A 16,735-nucleotide genomic window follows, 5' to 3' on the forward strand; every position below is an offset into this window, starting at 1 on the left:
ATACTTTGAAACGCGAAGCGACTTCACCGACGGCGTCTAAGCAGACCCCCCACTGAGCTATATTATACACTGGAGTGCTAATCACCGTCTGTTTGAACGAGTCGCTTTGAAGCCACCAGCCGCCATATTGGTACTCCCTATTTCCCCTCAGTAACTAGGGAATATGTGCGCTACAGCATCGAATAACGAGGATTTTCTCATGTTCAGGGAGGGCTTAAAACTTTTAAAATGTCAAATGCCATATAGTTTTATGTTATGTTCTAAAAATACCAAGTACTGAGAAAGTCATGTGCTGAAATATTTTGCATTTTATTCATTTAAATATATATGTTTCACATTTATAAATATATAAATAACAATATACAAAAACATATATTTACATATGTGTGTACATATATATAGATATATACATATACACATACTTATATATACATATATATATATTTAATATGAATAACATGTAAAATATTTCAGCACCTAATTTCCTAGAAGTTGATAGTGTTAGTACATCCACTGACTGTAGAATTACCTGTGAAACGTTTTCACTCAGCCAGAAAACTGCTTGTTGTTGCAACCAAATCCTGTAGGATTCTGTGAGAGTAGGGAGGAGCAAGATGGCGGCCAGTGACTTCAGTTTTTCGGCAAAATCAGCACTCCAGTGTATTATATAGCTCAGTGAGACCCCCCCCGCTCCGCTCCGCACAAAACTTGTTCCGGCCGCCAACTCACCGCCTTGCCTCGCCTAAGCTCGCTCGCGGTACCTGCGGGAAACACCGCCTTCCGCATGTCAGCTGTGTTTTTTTCCGGCCAGCACCTTTCTTCCTCTTTGAATCTGAGGCTGGGCTGACAGCGAGGTTATTGGCGCATTATCGCCACCTACTGTTCTGATTCAAACCCCTACACCGCAGCAACAGACCTTCACAAAATAAAAGCATGTGACCAACATGCGTTAACGCGCGTTAAAGAAAATATCGCCGTTAATAGTCTAATGAGTTAACGCGAAATTAACGCGTTAACTTGCCCAGCCCTAATTAAAAATCAACAGGAGGAAATGTTTTCTTTCCTCCTTTCCTCAGATGCTTCTAATAACAGAGGCCAACTGCAGCGAGATGGAGTGCAGACTTGGGAGGAGCAGGAAATATGCGGTTGTGAAACACAGACAAATCACATGAACAAAGCTTTTGAAAAGACAGAAAAGATATTTCATGTCCTTCTGCTCTGCATCTTACTGTAATCTCCATCATATTAATCATTATCATGTGGTAAAATATGTTGGTTCAGCTCGTCAGTTCACAGGATTAAACATTGTGTATGCAGAGAACTTTATGAGTTAACGTTTGGGTCGCCTGATTTAACATTTCTGTTGTTTTTAACCCTCTTAGCAGAATATAAGTAAGACATTTGTTGCTTAAAAAATATAAATGATTTGCATCATTAAGGTCTGTTTGAGGAGAAACAGAAAACACATCCTAGGAAAACGTCTGCCATAAAACATTTAGGGTTCTGTTTTTAGTGTTTACTAATCTGATCCTACCCTGTGTTTTAGGACCTGGAGACTCTTTGGATCTATTGTGGTTTTTCTTGTTATCACTGAGCGGTCTCCCCTGGTATTCTTGTGTCACACTAACGGACTTTTCCACCAGCCGGGACCGGTGCTTCATGTCTTTGCTGCGCTTTGCAGGCTGCGACGGACATAATTCACTTCTTTATTCGCAGCAGTAAAAATACCACAGCGCTGAGAGAAATACCAGTTAGGCAGCTGAAGGTTTTAACTTCAACCTAACAAGTGTAACCTTCCCTCTCTGTTGATAAGGACAGGGACACTGAGAGCGGTGTTGAATGGTGATCTGAAAACAGATGGTTGTCCTCAGATTTATCAAGATCTCTCGTAGATCAGTCACACCTCCCACGGCTTTGAGTGCAGACATAATAGATGTCTGTAAAAGTTTTTCAGGACTTCTTATTTACGCTTTTTTTTTTTAAGATTTGGCATTATCAGAAATATAAACAAAATGCAGGGTACAAATATTCAGTAAATCTGAGTGCACATATTAGCAAAGTTAAGTGAAACTTCTCTCTTTTCTAAGTGAAATAAGTGGCAGGAAACATGTCGGTCAAAGAGAAGATGGAGCGTGCAAGAAGCAACATGCACCGAGGCCTTTTTCTTACCGGCATGAAAATGTTTCATATTGCAAGATACAGGAAAAAAAAACAATTTGAAACTGAAACTGAAGAGACTAAACTGTTGGTTATCACTGGTATGCATGACTGCGGTGAATTATGCAGATTTGAAGATTCTCTGAAGCGCTCCTTACTTAAGAGAAATCTTTTAAACAATCGTGAAAACCTTCATTCACCAAATGCCTGCCTGGTTTTATGATCATGTACTAAATGAGCGACTTTGGCAAAACTGAGCTGCACAACTGTTTTCTCAGCAATCTTGTACCATGTTTTACATGCAGCATCTTCTTCAGGTATAGCACGGTTAAAACAAAAATGTTTCCGCAAATACCACATTTTCACTTATGCATGAGGCTGTCTGATGAGGCCTTGTCAACAGAGCAATTACTGTTAAAACAAAGTATAACTTGATATTACCGTAGTCATCCATCCATCCATCCATTTTCCAAACCGCTTGGTCCCTCATGGGGTCGCGGGGGGTGCTGGTGCCTATTACCGTAGTCATATCTAAGTTTATATTTCTTAATAGGAACAAAACTGTAACATCCATCCATTGTTTATACTTGCTTATCCTTGCAAGATACAGGTGAACTAGATACTATCTTCAACACAGGTACGCAGTCAAAGACACACACTAATACTTAAGGGCAATTTATAGAAGTCAATTTACCTAACAGCCATGTTTTTGGTCTGTGGAAAGAGTCCTGCATGCACAGAAAGAACATGCAAACTCCATGCCTGCAGCCTCCAATTAATTTTAAATCCCTTGTTAAATCAGATGTAGTTGCAGTATAGTAAGTGTCAGGGAGACACTAGGCATGGTTCAAGATGAGGACTCTATGTCACATTTAAACCACCCTATAACACCCTGTCTCTTCTGACAGTGATTGCAAACATAGTACTAATGGCTTACATGTGGAGACCAGCAACAGCAGTGCTGTACAGTCTGTTTCGTATTAGCAAAGTTAAGTGAAACTTCTCTCTTTCTTAAGTGAAATAAGTGGTAGGAAACATGTCGGTCAAAGAGGAGAGGAGCGTGCAAGAAGCAACATGCACCGAGGCCTTTTTCTTACCAGCATGAAAATGTTTCATATTGCAAGATACGGGAAAAAAAACAGTTTGAGACAGATCCAGGTGTATGGCCTATTGAGGAAAATGCCCAAGGCATTTTTTTAGTCCCAGTTCACACCTCGATAATATAAGGAGTCCATAGTACCTGGGCTGACATGTTCTGACACAAGAGATTCTTGTTATGATAAGTACAAACGGCAAATCTTAATTTTACTGTAATATTGTTCATATTATGCCTAATTCCCAGTGCAAACACTTTCATATTTCATGTGGGAGTAAGTGAAAGGAAAAACTGGGCTCTTATTTCAGACAAATGAAGTCAGATCAGCCCTTGAGATAAGAATGGATCTTCCATTTGGCTGACAGGAGAATGACAAAAGAGACGTTGTCAGGGTCTGTTTCCTAAACCCAACCATTATCCTAAGCAGTTACAGAGCTGCAGTGCCCCCATATATTGTAAAGCAGAGGGAAGGTTCAGGAATGTGGCATGAGGGGGCAACCCAGTTCAAGCCTAAACGCACACGTATAAGCAAGCATGCGCTCACACAATGAAACAAAGCAGCAAGCAGTTTTTGGCCCGATGAGAAGGAAAGATCTGATATGTTTCCTTTGCTTTTGTTGAGAAAAAAAAAAATACATTATTTTCATCTGGTGCAGATAATTTTAACATCAACCACTCAAACAAAAGGTTTTCCAACAAACTTAAAAAACACACACACACACACACACACACACACACACACACACACACACACACACACACACACACACACACACACACACACAGCTATTTAAAACTATTTAAATCAGATACAAGGATAAGGATTTAAAGCTATAGTTGATAATCCTGTTTAGAAACACTTTTTGTTATAATGGGTAAAATCATCCTTCCATCTTGAAAGTAGTTGAATATATTATGTATTCACAAAAAGGACATAGGCCTGTAAAAACTCCGAATCGCAGTGATTGGTCAGAGTTTTGGTTCTGCTCTCAACCTCTTCAAGTTCTGGGGGTATCGCCTAATCTATTGGTTGTCCCACATGCCAGCCATTCTGACATGCTCACGTAATGCCAGTGTGTGCGCTCGTTCCTTCTTAGTTTTCGCTCACGCACTTCTAGTGTTTACATATCCGGTTAGCTTAGCAGCTAGCTTAGCAGTTAGCCGTTCATTGTAGCTCCGCTGCTCTCACCGTATACTATGAACATAACTGAGAGTCACAAGAAGTGAACCGCGTTCATGTTTATGAGAATAGGAAGGCCTCAGTAAAAAGAAATAAGACCAGAGTGGATTTGTGAGGTTTTTTTTCCACGCGATCCCCCTGAAGAGCAGAAGAGCAGGTAAGACGGTCTTGCGCATATGCAGTTATTCAAAAAGGGACTTGGGGAAACTTCCGGAAATATCACCGACCCTAGCTTTAAAATGAACATGAATAAAAGATTCAAGGAAAGCCAGAATGTTTTCCCTTCAAAACTTATAATGCACATCCCATCCTCGTCAGTCTGATAAGATCTGAGATGGTGCTGTGTTTCATGGCAAATAGGAAAAAATACAGAGCAGTCGTTTAATGACGTCCATACTTTTGACATGAATCTGCTTTTCATTGGATACTTATTTAATTTTTTTCTTTGACTTTTGTTTCAGCTAAAAAAAAATAAAAAAACTCACAGGGTTCTGGCACTGGTGTAAGGAAGAGGTCCATAGAGTCATAAGCTGTTTTTTAAAATCCAAAAGCTTTCAGAGAGGAAGGAGGCGATGAATAAAGCAATACCGAATTACACTTTTGAGTGCAATACACTGTAAGAACAAGAAGGTTCATTTGACAGGTTCTTTCCAGAGGGACATAATGATGTATACATCGTGTAGTCTCCATAAGGTCCACAGAGCAAACCTGAGCATTTGTGCTCACATCGCATAAAACATAAAGGGTCTGTTTGGGGTTTCAGTGGAAAAACAACCAACTTTATTGTGCATGAGGGAGTTGTAAGTGGTTCTCATGCAGAACACGACTGCCAAGCTGGACAAATTCAAGAAAAATATTTCAGAAAGACGTTACACGCAGATTCCATTAATGTTTTTACAGCTTCCTAAATCACTCCGAGAGGGGGTGTATTTGTAGGGTTTCTGCAGGGCTCGGGCTTTTGAAATGAACCCAGTTTGGAGATACTAAAACAGTGATTCTTGAATATTAATAGTGTGATACTTACAGACATAGTTCAAGATAACTCAGCAGGTTTAAAGGTTATTCTTATAAGAAAACAACTGGTCCGTCCATGGATGAAAACGATCCCAGCCACACATCATGACCAATACTACACATCACCCTGAACTTATAACGCCCACATGGAAACACGGTGGTGGCAGCATCATGCAGTGAGGTTACTTTTCTTCAGCTGGGACAGTGAAAATGGTCAAAATTGATGTGAAGATAGATGGAGTTACAAGTAAACCAAGAAAGAAATCTGACTAGAGGCGGCAAAGGAGTGTTTATCTTTGTCATGATCCATAGTTGTTGTTGCACCTGGATGGGCAGTCCTCAGGAGTAAACCCAAAACGCGTTGCAAGAACCCGTCACGAGGAAAGAAAAGGCCACGGTTAATCCAAGATGAGATTTGATTAGGGGAGGAGTAGGACTACAGCAGTAGGATGGTGGTGATGCAGCAGCAGCAGGGGGATGGACCAGATGAGAGCAAAAAACAGTCTGGAAAATATGGACAGAGCTGTGAAAGTCCCAGCCACATCGGATCAGGTCCCCAATTCCTAGACCATCCAATCTCTTGCCAACTCAGCCAGAAAGGAGGATTGCTGGAGCGCATATTAAGCTGTTGTCAAAGATCGCTGGGAGATGAGCGCTAGTGTTGGCGCCATGACTAAGTAAAAAATAAAGGCACTCCGTCATGCCCCTGTCTCTGTCCCCTTGTCATTTGGGTCCTCATCAACAACCTCCAAACATGGCACCATGCTGCCACACGCCTGAATTCAGTGTAGATGTGATTAACAAACTTCTGCAGCACTTAATGACATGCTAAGGAGGTGATGCAATCATTTGGATTACATGTGAATATTATGAGGAGGAAACAATAGATGGGAACAGTCGAAGGTTAATGATACTGTATAACCCTTCTTTGTCTGTCAGCTTTTCCTTTCCAGGGGTCGCCTCAGTGAGTAATTTGTGTTTGAGGGATACCGTATCACTGAAGCTTGTTATAATTTATGTCGTGACAATCCAGCCAACCTGGCATCCAACCCATTCTCTGCTTCTTTGAGTGCAGTATCCATGTAAGTTTATATTTTCTCTCAATGGGGATCATGACCACAAACCAAGCCGAAGTTTAGTTAAACATTTTTACAGAGTCATGGACAAACAAACCTTTGTCAAGCATTGCTTCTGTTTGACTTTCTTTTGCAATTTTGATGGGAATTTGTTTAAAAAAAAAAAAGCTCTGAGATTTAATGGAATAAAATTACTGTTGCTGGAAGAAACTGGACCAGAGTTTTGTTCCAGTAAAAATAATTGCAGACCTCTCCAACAGCACTATCTCTCATCTGGTAGTTGACATTTAGAGTCATTAAATCTGCTCATAAGACGGCTAATAAATTGGATGGATGGATTCAAGATCCACATAAGAAAGGGAGTCATGTCATATAATATCCCTTAAATACCAAGTTATTTGACACGCCTGTTGTCTTCATTGTCACTACCCAAAGGGAAGTCATCATCCTCACAAATCCTCTACATGTGGTCGGGTTTTATAGATCTGTGCGGCGTTCAGGGTGAGGGCCATCCATCAGCCTGCTTAAACGTTTCCAGGCAGACTGATTTTGCTAACTGCAGCTGCTTATGCAATTGTACCAATGGGATGAGGCTTGAGCAAGGGCAATTTGCAAAGAAGATTGCTTTGGCTGCACACAAGTGTCCAACCAAAGGGCTGTGAGAATGGAATAAATGGCAAAGATTCACACACATGCACACGATGGATAAAGGTTGAGCTTGTAGGACATGATAAGTATCCAGGGAGGCAGTTGAATACAATTTGATGACATTGAAAGGGCGGCCAGAGTTGTGTCAAACATCGCAAAAAGGATTTATTTTTTTTAGCTCTGTTGTTAGATTATCTTAGAATAATGAGAAAGCGTGGCCTGGTCAATGGAATACAGTTCAGCTAATTTTATTTCCCCCAAGCATGAATTTTAAGTCCTTCCTCAGAAAAGTAATTCTCAGCTGTGTTAATAGAAATCTAAAAAATAATTTACTCTGGCGTGGACACATTCAGGCCTAATCAGTGGGGAGCAAAGGTTTTCTTCAGTGAGGCTCTGACATCACGAAGAGGGGAGTAAAAGCAGCACTTCAGTCCAGAGAGACGGTGCATATGTTGGACACCTGTTCACCTTATAAATCACATCAGACATACGGGGACGCTCGAGAAGAATGTTCTTTTTTTTTACTTCACTTCCATAACTGGATTGCTAACTACATTTGAGTGACAACAGGGATATTTTCTGCGTCATAAATCAAATACCAGGAAACAGAAACTATTTTTTAATATAAACAGTTCTAGAAGACCTCAGATGCCTCTGAATTCTTATGGTGTTTGCTATGTGATGTGAGCAATGCATAAAAATAGAAAAAGCATGTTTTACCGGGCACTTGATAGATTTGTTGGTGTCCTATCACCCCCGTGTCACCTTTCACTGATCCTCGGTGAACCCTTGACCCTGTTTGACCACACACAAGCACTCCTCCGGCGGGGTCATGCCCGCATTTTAGCTCTCTCTGCTGCTCCACTTCAAGCGTGTTAAAGGCCATATATAATCATGTTTTATAACTTTTCCTTTTCAATTATTTTCAGACCTGTAGCTCACAGTGCTTATCATAATTTTCATATCCTAAACCAAGAAATATGTAAAAAGAAAAAAGGCTAACAAATGACAGCCTTGGACAAGGCAGCCGAGAACAGATCCAAAAGCTGAAGAATGATGTTTCATTTAAAACACCAAACTCAGGTATAAAAGCATTGCCATTATGCTTGACGGGCGCTATTACAGTGATGTCCACTGGTCTGCTTCAGCTCATTCCTCCCAACAATTATCAGAATCACAATCAACTTTAGTTCACCAAATTTAAGGGTACAAACAAGGAATTTGACTTTACATTCCAACACTTAGGACACGACATTAGCCTACTTTGTATTTGTGACATGTGCACTCGTTGTGCAAGTCTCCCTTTGTTACAGTCTTTGTTTACTCATAAGGGTTGACTACTGCTGTTGTCCGAATGTTATTCCAAAGACTCAAAATATGCACGTTACTTTAAAAAAAAAAAATGCTAGTTTGTGCTACATGTCACTTAAAGGTAATGCTGGAAAAGTAATAGGTGCAGTTGGTTAGCATGGGAAAATAAATTAAAGTTATTGATTTGTTTAATAACACCATATGGAGGCATCAGCATACAGTATGTATCGTGTAGAAAAAAAAGCACCGCCAAAGTAGAGCATTTTCTTACTTGACAAGTTTGTTTTGCTAATTGCCGATTTCATGCTTTCACTGTGTTGCCAACAAGAAGCAACACATTCATTTAATATAGGATAATTAAAAAATATATGTTTTGTGAAGAAAATCATCTGTTTTGTCATTACAGAGAAACATAATTTGCTGCAATATATTTCATATATGTAAATGCTCACTTAATTTATAGACTTAAAATTACTTATCTGCTAAGAGCAATACTAAAAAGGCTGATTGAATTCCTCTCTTGGCTCCATACATAATGAGTGATATTTGGCCATAGGTTTGTGGTTCAGCAGCAAGATCTAATGAGAGAGAGCGCTAGATTAAAAAGGAAGAAATATACTAATCTAAGAGCACAAGCGTTTTCTTGTACAATGTCAATAAAAAAATATGGAAGAGAAAAGAAGGCTTCTTTACACATAAATGTTCAAGGTTCATGGTGAATTTGAATTGCAAAATCCCTGAGGCCTCTTTGAGTCAGTGTCATTTGTCTGAATGGAGAAACTCAGCATAGTAATAAGTCATGTATGAAATGTGTATCCATACCTAACAAGATGAAGCAACAAAGCATATCCTGAGTTAAACAGGTCCCAAAGTTGTAAATGGTTAGATAAATATGAGAGAACATGGTTCGGTTACACTTCTAACATCGCGGGTAACGACTTTAATTGTTTCCCCATTGTGGCCGGCGTTGATCACTAACAAAACCTGCAAGTAAGTGCGGTTTCCATTGAAAAGAAAACAAAAGTCCTGATTATTTGTTCTACTATAACATGAACCAGTGGAGTAACTCAAACTCCAAATATCTTTAGCGCAGAAACGTCAGCACCTGATTAGAGCATGTCTGGTTTTCATCTGCAGAAAGTTAAGACTTTACCTGCGAGACGCTGCAGAAACTGTGACTTTCATCACCTCTGAAATCCACCTGTACAGAAAAAAAACATCCCGAAATAAAAGTTTGTAAAGTGGCACAGTTAGCTGATAACTCGTTGTCTTCTGACTCACTGTGCTCTTTATGATCAAAAGTGGACAGTGTTGGTACAGATGTTTTATTTGAAATCAGTTTGTTTGAAAACCCTGACTTGGGACCTGCTTGTGGGCAGAACTGCTAGGGAAAAATGGCAGATTCATGAAACCGGTAAGTCCATGACCTTGTTTAGCAGCTTCGCAGCAAATACTGAGAGGAACTGGTTGAAAAAAACAAACAAACAGAAAATAGAGAAAATTGAACAGCTTGTAAAATAGGACCAGAATAATATAAGCGTATGTATGCAGCACCTGGACAGACTAAATACAACTTTTTTGCATTTCTAGACCCCAACTACACAGCAAAAAGTATTTTAGGGTGAAAAAAGTGGATTTTGCATATGTCCCCTTTAAAACAATATTTTATAACAAAGTTGACCAGAGTACCATTTGAGCTAAGATCTAGTAAAAACTTATCCTGCACAGCAAGTCAGGCCATTAGACCAAATTTGACATACAATATGTGCATCGATAGATACAAAATGAGTGGATTTGTTTTCCCTTTTCTGTATTTATGGAAATCAGTGAAGATATATAATTATTTTTTTTTTTTCACTAGCCTGAAAAGGAGCTGGAATGAATTGTGAAAATATCAGTTTTAAAGTTTTTTAAATGAGTCGTGAATCTAAGGCGCTATATCAATCAATAGGCGTCACAAGAGCTAACAAACCTAAAAATCAGGTTATGGTGAACATGAACGTCGAGAGGGGAGGATGTCCTGAGAGTTCTGTAGCTCCTACAGGTGAAGAACGTCAATAATCTCCACTTTAGGGCTGGGATAGTCAGCTAAAGAAAGTCACCCGTCCTGTCGTCCTCTTTAGAGCGTTTTCTAAAGCGTGTTCCTTTTCCTAACTTGCTGCTTCACTAGTGCCACGGTAAAAAAAACACCAAAAAAAAAAAAACACACACACACTTAGACTGAAATGTTTTCCTTTTTGGATGTAAAATAGTTTTTAAAACACAGATCTGTGTTACATTGATGCACAGTCTGCTGAGTGTATACAGCTTCCATGTATATATCCTTTTACTTCTTATTTTACTGTATTCTTATTTTTTGTCTGCACCATCAATACCAAGTCAAATTCCTTGTAAGTGCAAACCTACTTGGCGATTAAACTTGATTCTGATTTTTGCACCACGAGCAGGCATGTTCCTTTGCAACGTTCTCTTCACATCTAATTAGGAAATAATTGATGAACTTAAGGACAGGACTGGATGAGCCAGCGCTGCTTCTTCCTGCAATCTTTCTTCAAATGTTTGGTTCTTTACAGAAAATTTTGTTTTTTTCCTGTACGAGACATTTTATTTGATCATGTTTTCTATCTCTTGTGTTTGCTGTTAAAACTTTAAGGTTAAACAGAAAGAAAGGAGGTTGATTCTCTCCATTGTTATGTTTCCTAAGGAGGATTGCTATTAAAGCAATACCTTCACAGTCTTTGCTAGACTCCATTGGACAGATACGTTTTGTCAACTGGCATTACCTGATCATCTGAGTTTAACTTTTTTAGTTTCATTATTGAGATTTAATCGTACTGAATGTTGTTAAATCTGAATGTGACTTTATATGAATGGACTGTATTTCAATGACTCTATAGACCTGGATACAAATTTAACCTGTTTGTTTTGTAAAGCGGGTTCCACTTTACAAAAAGTGTCTTCCCTTTTGGAAATTATGGCAAATTGTAGCTAAAGAAACAAAGTGAATTAATGTAAATTTAAGATCAACTTTATTCAACTCTTTAAGCTAAAGAAACATGTTGCATTAACACGCAGAGGAATGCTTCCCCTGACCTCGGGAGAATCCAGCAAGCTTTCTTCAATCTCTGCATTCCAAGCGTTGAGAGGAATTTGCCGATTAGCCCGCTTGTGATGCCCGATTCTGCACCTTGTCTAACTTTCACGGTTACTTTGTTTGATGGGGGTCGCACTGTGATATATCCTTACACTCGGGACCTTTGACACTACGGTCTCTGGTGAACGCACAGAAATTACGAATGAGTGATCCAAACATGATGTGCGATCACAGCGAGGGAATTGCTGTTGACAGTCGCAGAACACGTTGGGTCAGCTCAGTCACACAAGAGGCTTTACTTTTATTTACAACATGTAATGAAAACAATATTATTGTTCAGTCAAAGAGGTCAAAAAACAAGAAGATTTAAAAATTGAGTGTTTTATTTGTTTTCTCACATTAACCTAAATTACTTTCAGCACATTCAGCCCACATGCAGACACCAGACGTCTGCTAAGTGATGACGAGTTCATTGTTTCTCTTACAAAAACAAGTTAAACCATCTTTTATGTATACAGAACAAACATAAAAAAAGTTCTGAAAACAATAAACCAATGTTTTGACAGACGGTTTTTCCGGTTTTCTACAAAAAAAGAATAGAAACAGTATGCTAAAAGCCACCAATGGATACCAGCAGGATAAAAAAAGAATACTGTTTTATGCCTTCATGTCGTCCAGTTGTTGATTTTCTTAATGGGACTGCATAAAGACTTATTCACTTGAACAAATAAAAAACATTCTAAATAGTTCAAATGGGCTTTTTTTTCAAAATGTTTCTGTTTTGTTATTACACGAAACAACATGAATCATGACTTATCATGCTTAAAGTCACTTTTGACTGGGAAGTCAAACAGAAGTAATTAAATCCAAGATGGCTTTCTACAAACACCTGTTTAACCCGGCTCCTCAGTCGGCTGTCTGCCTCCCTGCTTGATATAGATTCTCGCCCACACTTGACAAGGACAGAGAACAAAAAGAAGAAAAACAATTCAGTCTTAGTTAAAGAGTGCAGGTTTGTCTCATAAACTGAGTCTTTGTTTCTGACGTGTCCCTGTTGACTCCATAAAAAAAGGCTGATCGCAGCCTAAACAAATTCCAGACAGATAAGCTTGCAGCAAACACCTCTCTTTGCCAAAATACACACACTCAGATATTTATAGATAAACAAAACATTTAAAATGTCAAAATAAACTATAAATGTTAGCAAAGTGACATAGCTGACCAAATATTTACTACTATATCTAATGAAATAGGCTACTTATAAAACTAACACAGTAAGTTTTGTATCATGACCTTTTCTGTAGATCAGAAAACCTGCAAATCATTGGATTTCCCCTAGTAACTAAACTGCAATAATGTCAACAGCAACCTGTTTTACAAAATGATGTTAGAATTGTGAAGGCTTAGCAAAATTAGTTATAAACGAGGCAGTGAGAGCATCTGTGTGGTAGAGATTGCAGTAACAGAGTGCCAGTTTAGTTTCTTAAGTGTCGTTATTTTGGATCTATATTAATGATTTTTAAGATATGTACAAATCCCTAAAATAATTGTTATTGAATCTTTGTGGCCTCAAGATGCTACTTTATACAGTTTTCTCTGACAGTAGGCTTTAGGTTTATTTTTTTTTCTTCCTTAACATGGCAAACCCTACATTAGAGCCTTGTCTATCCGTGTTTGTGACAATTAAAGCTGTTTGTTTGTCACTTTTTAATTATGGCTCTGTCCTTCCCTTTGTTAGAATTCTGAGTCTGGACTTTGTGTTGGGCTCCAAACAGCAGCAAGTGAATTTAAGTTTCTTTTCGATGCTGACCTATTGAGCACTTTGGATCTTGACCCTGGGTTGTTTTTACAGTTTAGGTCATACTTACTTTAGTCTAGTTTATGTGTTTTGGGGACCCAGAATGACAGGAAACCAACTTAATCCATCAGGATCAAGCTATTAAGCTCCAGACAGATTCAATTAAGGAAAAATCAATTACTTTAGCAATGATAACAACTCAGAAACACAAAAACTGTCTCAGACTCTCACCCATTTTAGTTGGCTAGTGTTTCTATGTTGCATTTTAAATTGAGCCGCAAGATAAAATATAGGAACAGGAATTTCACAGATCAAGATATAAGGCAAGCAACCTCATCAGGAAACAAATATTGCTCTCAGCCCTCATTGGAAATGTCTCTGTCAACTCAAACTAAAGCCGAATGTTAATAGGTTTCAAATTAACATTGTGTAGTTGTCCCAGTACCCAAGTCTGTCCGTGCAGCGTGGACCAGCTGCACAAATATGAGCGATTTACCCATGGGGAGTATAGTTTTCATTTCATGCTACGGCCCTGTGGCACAGAGTGAAAGACAAAGTAATGCAGTTGGAGTTCAAATGCAATTCATAGAAGAGAAACAGTCACTGCCAAGTGAAGCCTAAATCACAGATATAGAGCCAGGGACTGGTATGGTCACTAATCTCTTCCAGAAGCCCCTGTAGAAAGAGAAGCATACTTTTAAATCAATGATATTTGGTAACGATGCTTTTATTTCCTTAAGATGTTCACAAGAACCATGACTCCATTTCTTCCCTCTATGCTTAAAGGACTCTGGCAACAGGTTTGTAATATTACTTTGAAAAGTCATAAAAAAGAATAACCCCACATTATGGTAAATAGTATGATTTAATGTATAGTATCATATGAATTATGGTAATTGTTTTACTCCCTTTTGTCATTTATTTGATGTAGCTAATCCTTTTTTCTGATTCTGAAGACTTTCTACAAAAAAATAATGAAAATGACAAAAACATAAAAATCACATACATATGTAAAATTTCTATTAGTCTGGACAAAAATACATTGTTAGTTTTTTTTTTAAAGCTTGTTTTTCTTTGTATCGAAAACACTCACTCTTTCCATTAGTTGAAACTGATGTAATGTCAGGGACCAATTTAGCAAAACTTCTACATTGCTTGTATGAGCTTCTTCAATTCAATTTAGTTTATTTATATCATGTTTAGTCATAACACATGTTGTCTCAAGGCATTTTACAATAAAAAAGTTTATGAAATTAAAATCATACAGACAGATTTCAGGTCAAGCACACATTGTCAAAATGTTGAAGTATTTGGATTTTTGGTTTTCTTGTGTGTATATTTTGATAATTCCCTTATATTCTTTAGTTTTCATTAGATGATGCCTTATTAGTTTATATTATTTTTGATTAATCTTCTAGTTTATTCTTTTGTTTTTTGTTTGTTTTAGAATAATTCTTGTTTATCGCCAACCCTTAATTTCCTAGTCCAACTCTATCTGTGTTTAACATTCACACTCACTATAATCAAGCTAATTCAGCCAAGTTCATCTCTGTGTAGACGGGCCTAGTTCTCCTCTCTGGATTCTTTTGTTTGCCTTCCCATTTCCATGTCTGTTGCTCTGGTGCCTTTTCCTTTGTTTCCCCTTGTTTTTTTTTTTTTAGCAAAAATCGTTTGTACGTTTTCTTAATTTTTCCTATCAAACACATTCTGACTGGAGTTCTGCTCTGCATTTAAATCCTGTTTTAACCAAAACATAACACATGCATTCCAATTGATCTTAGTTGTTAAACGTATATAGCCATGTAATATGCTTATAAAAAATTACCAAAAACCGTTTGACCATCATATAATAAGGTCTGAGCCTGACCCTCGTGATTGAAGACCAACCGTTATTAATTAAATAAACGTATCTACTAAGACTTTAAGAGTCTCATATGAGAATATTTACTCATGTCATTCAACTCTGCGGTCACATCTGAGCCTCGGCAGGTTAAGCTTCCGCTTCAATAAACACCAAAGGTCATAATGTATTCCCAGCGACATTCCGGTCTTTTCCCTCTAGGAATCATATTTTTTTGTACTTTTTTTCATTGGACTTTGAACCTTTCTCCATTGTTTCGCTGGGAGATGCTAATAGCCGTTAGCCACTTCCTTGTTTTAACCCCTGCTGTGCATGCGCAGTATGTATTTCGTTAATGTCGTCAATAAACACGAATGGCTTTATTTACTAACAAATTTCAGCAAAAACAAGGCATAAAACATCAAAATTATAACTAATATGTAAGCAGGACATGATAATCTTTAATAAGAACTTTGTATGCAAACAGATTGAGCTACTGACGTATACATTTTAAAAAGTCAAATAACGCTGCTATGCACCTTTAAACAATGCAGTCAAGTACAGTTGATTATTTTAACTGATTTAACGTTTTCTATCCAAGGACACCCAGCAGATCGCATCAAGTCACTGACTTGCATCATGGACTTCTCCTGGATGAACACGTAGTGACAGTGGACAGTGACCTGCATTGTGACATTAACTTTGCAGTAATCCCTTATACTGAGCATGCATGTAGCGACAGTGGAAAGGAAAACTCCCTTTTAATGGGAACAAACCTCCAATCATTTGCCATGACACACTGGGGGTTTGAGAAGACAGAGAATACCCAGAAAAAGATCACAGAAGCACTGATCCAGGAGTACTTTATCTGTTTTGCTCCTTTAGTGGCTTCATCTCGAAGAGAAACACATCTAAGCTAATAAAATCTCATTGAGCTTTTTGTCTAAAGGATGAAAGAGAACACACACAATTTGTCGTAGTAAAAGCTCAGGCCGTAGCTGTGTCTAGAACAGAGACAGGGCTTGCATGATAGAAAACTAAGACCGTTGCTTGCACATCTATTGTTGGGTGATAGAACCAATCAAAAACAAAAGCACAACCTTGTCGTACCTGTAGGTGTACATTTTGCATTCTTAGTTGGGTATTTCTGGTTATAAATAATCTATTTTGTAACCAAATAGAAATATATAAACAGGAAATGGAGCTACGGTGTAATTTTTCATGATTTAAACAGCAGACTAATGTTTTTCATCCTTTGAGTCTAAGGCCTAAACTTCACGAGTGCTTTTCAAAGTATGCTTTGTTTTGGTTTTGAAAATAGACATTGTCTGTGACATTCCAATCAAAAATGCCACAATACACCAGACCATCTGATGGCGACATTGCTGATTGTTTACGGGCCAGAGAGCTGCAGCCAAAAGTTTAAGAGCGTACAGTCATGCTCATTTGACTGGTGCCCCTCAGTGAAATTTATGTATTTAGGCCTACACAAAAAAAGAACTGGAATGCTGGAAAACATAT

The sequence above is a fragment of the Fundulus heteroclitus genome, chromosome 22, assembly GCF_011125445.2.
Source record: "Fundulus heteroclitus isolate FHET01 chromosome 22, MU-UCD_Fhet_4.1, whole genome shotgun sequence".
NCBI lineage: Eukaryota > Metazoa > Chordata > Actinopteri > Cyprinodontiformes > Fundulidae > Fundulus > Fundulus heteroclitus.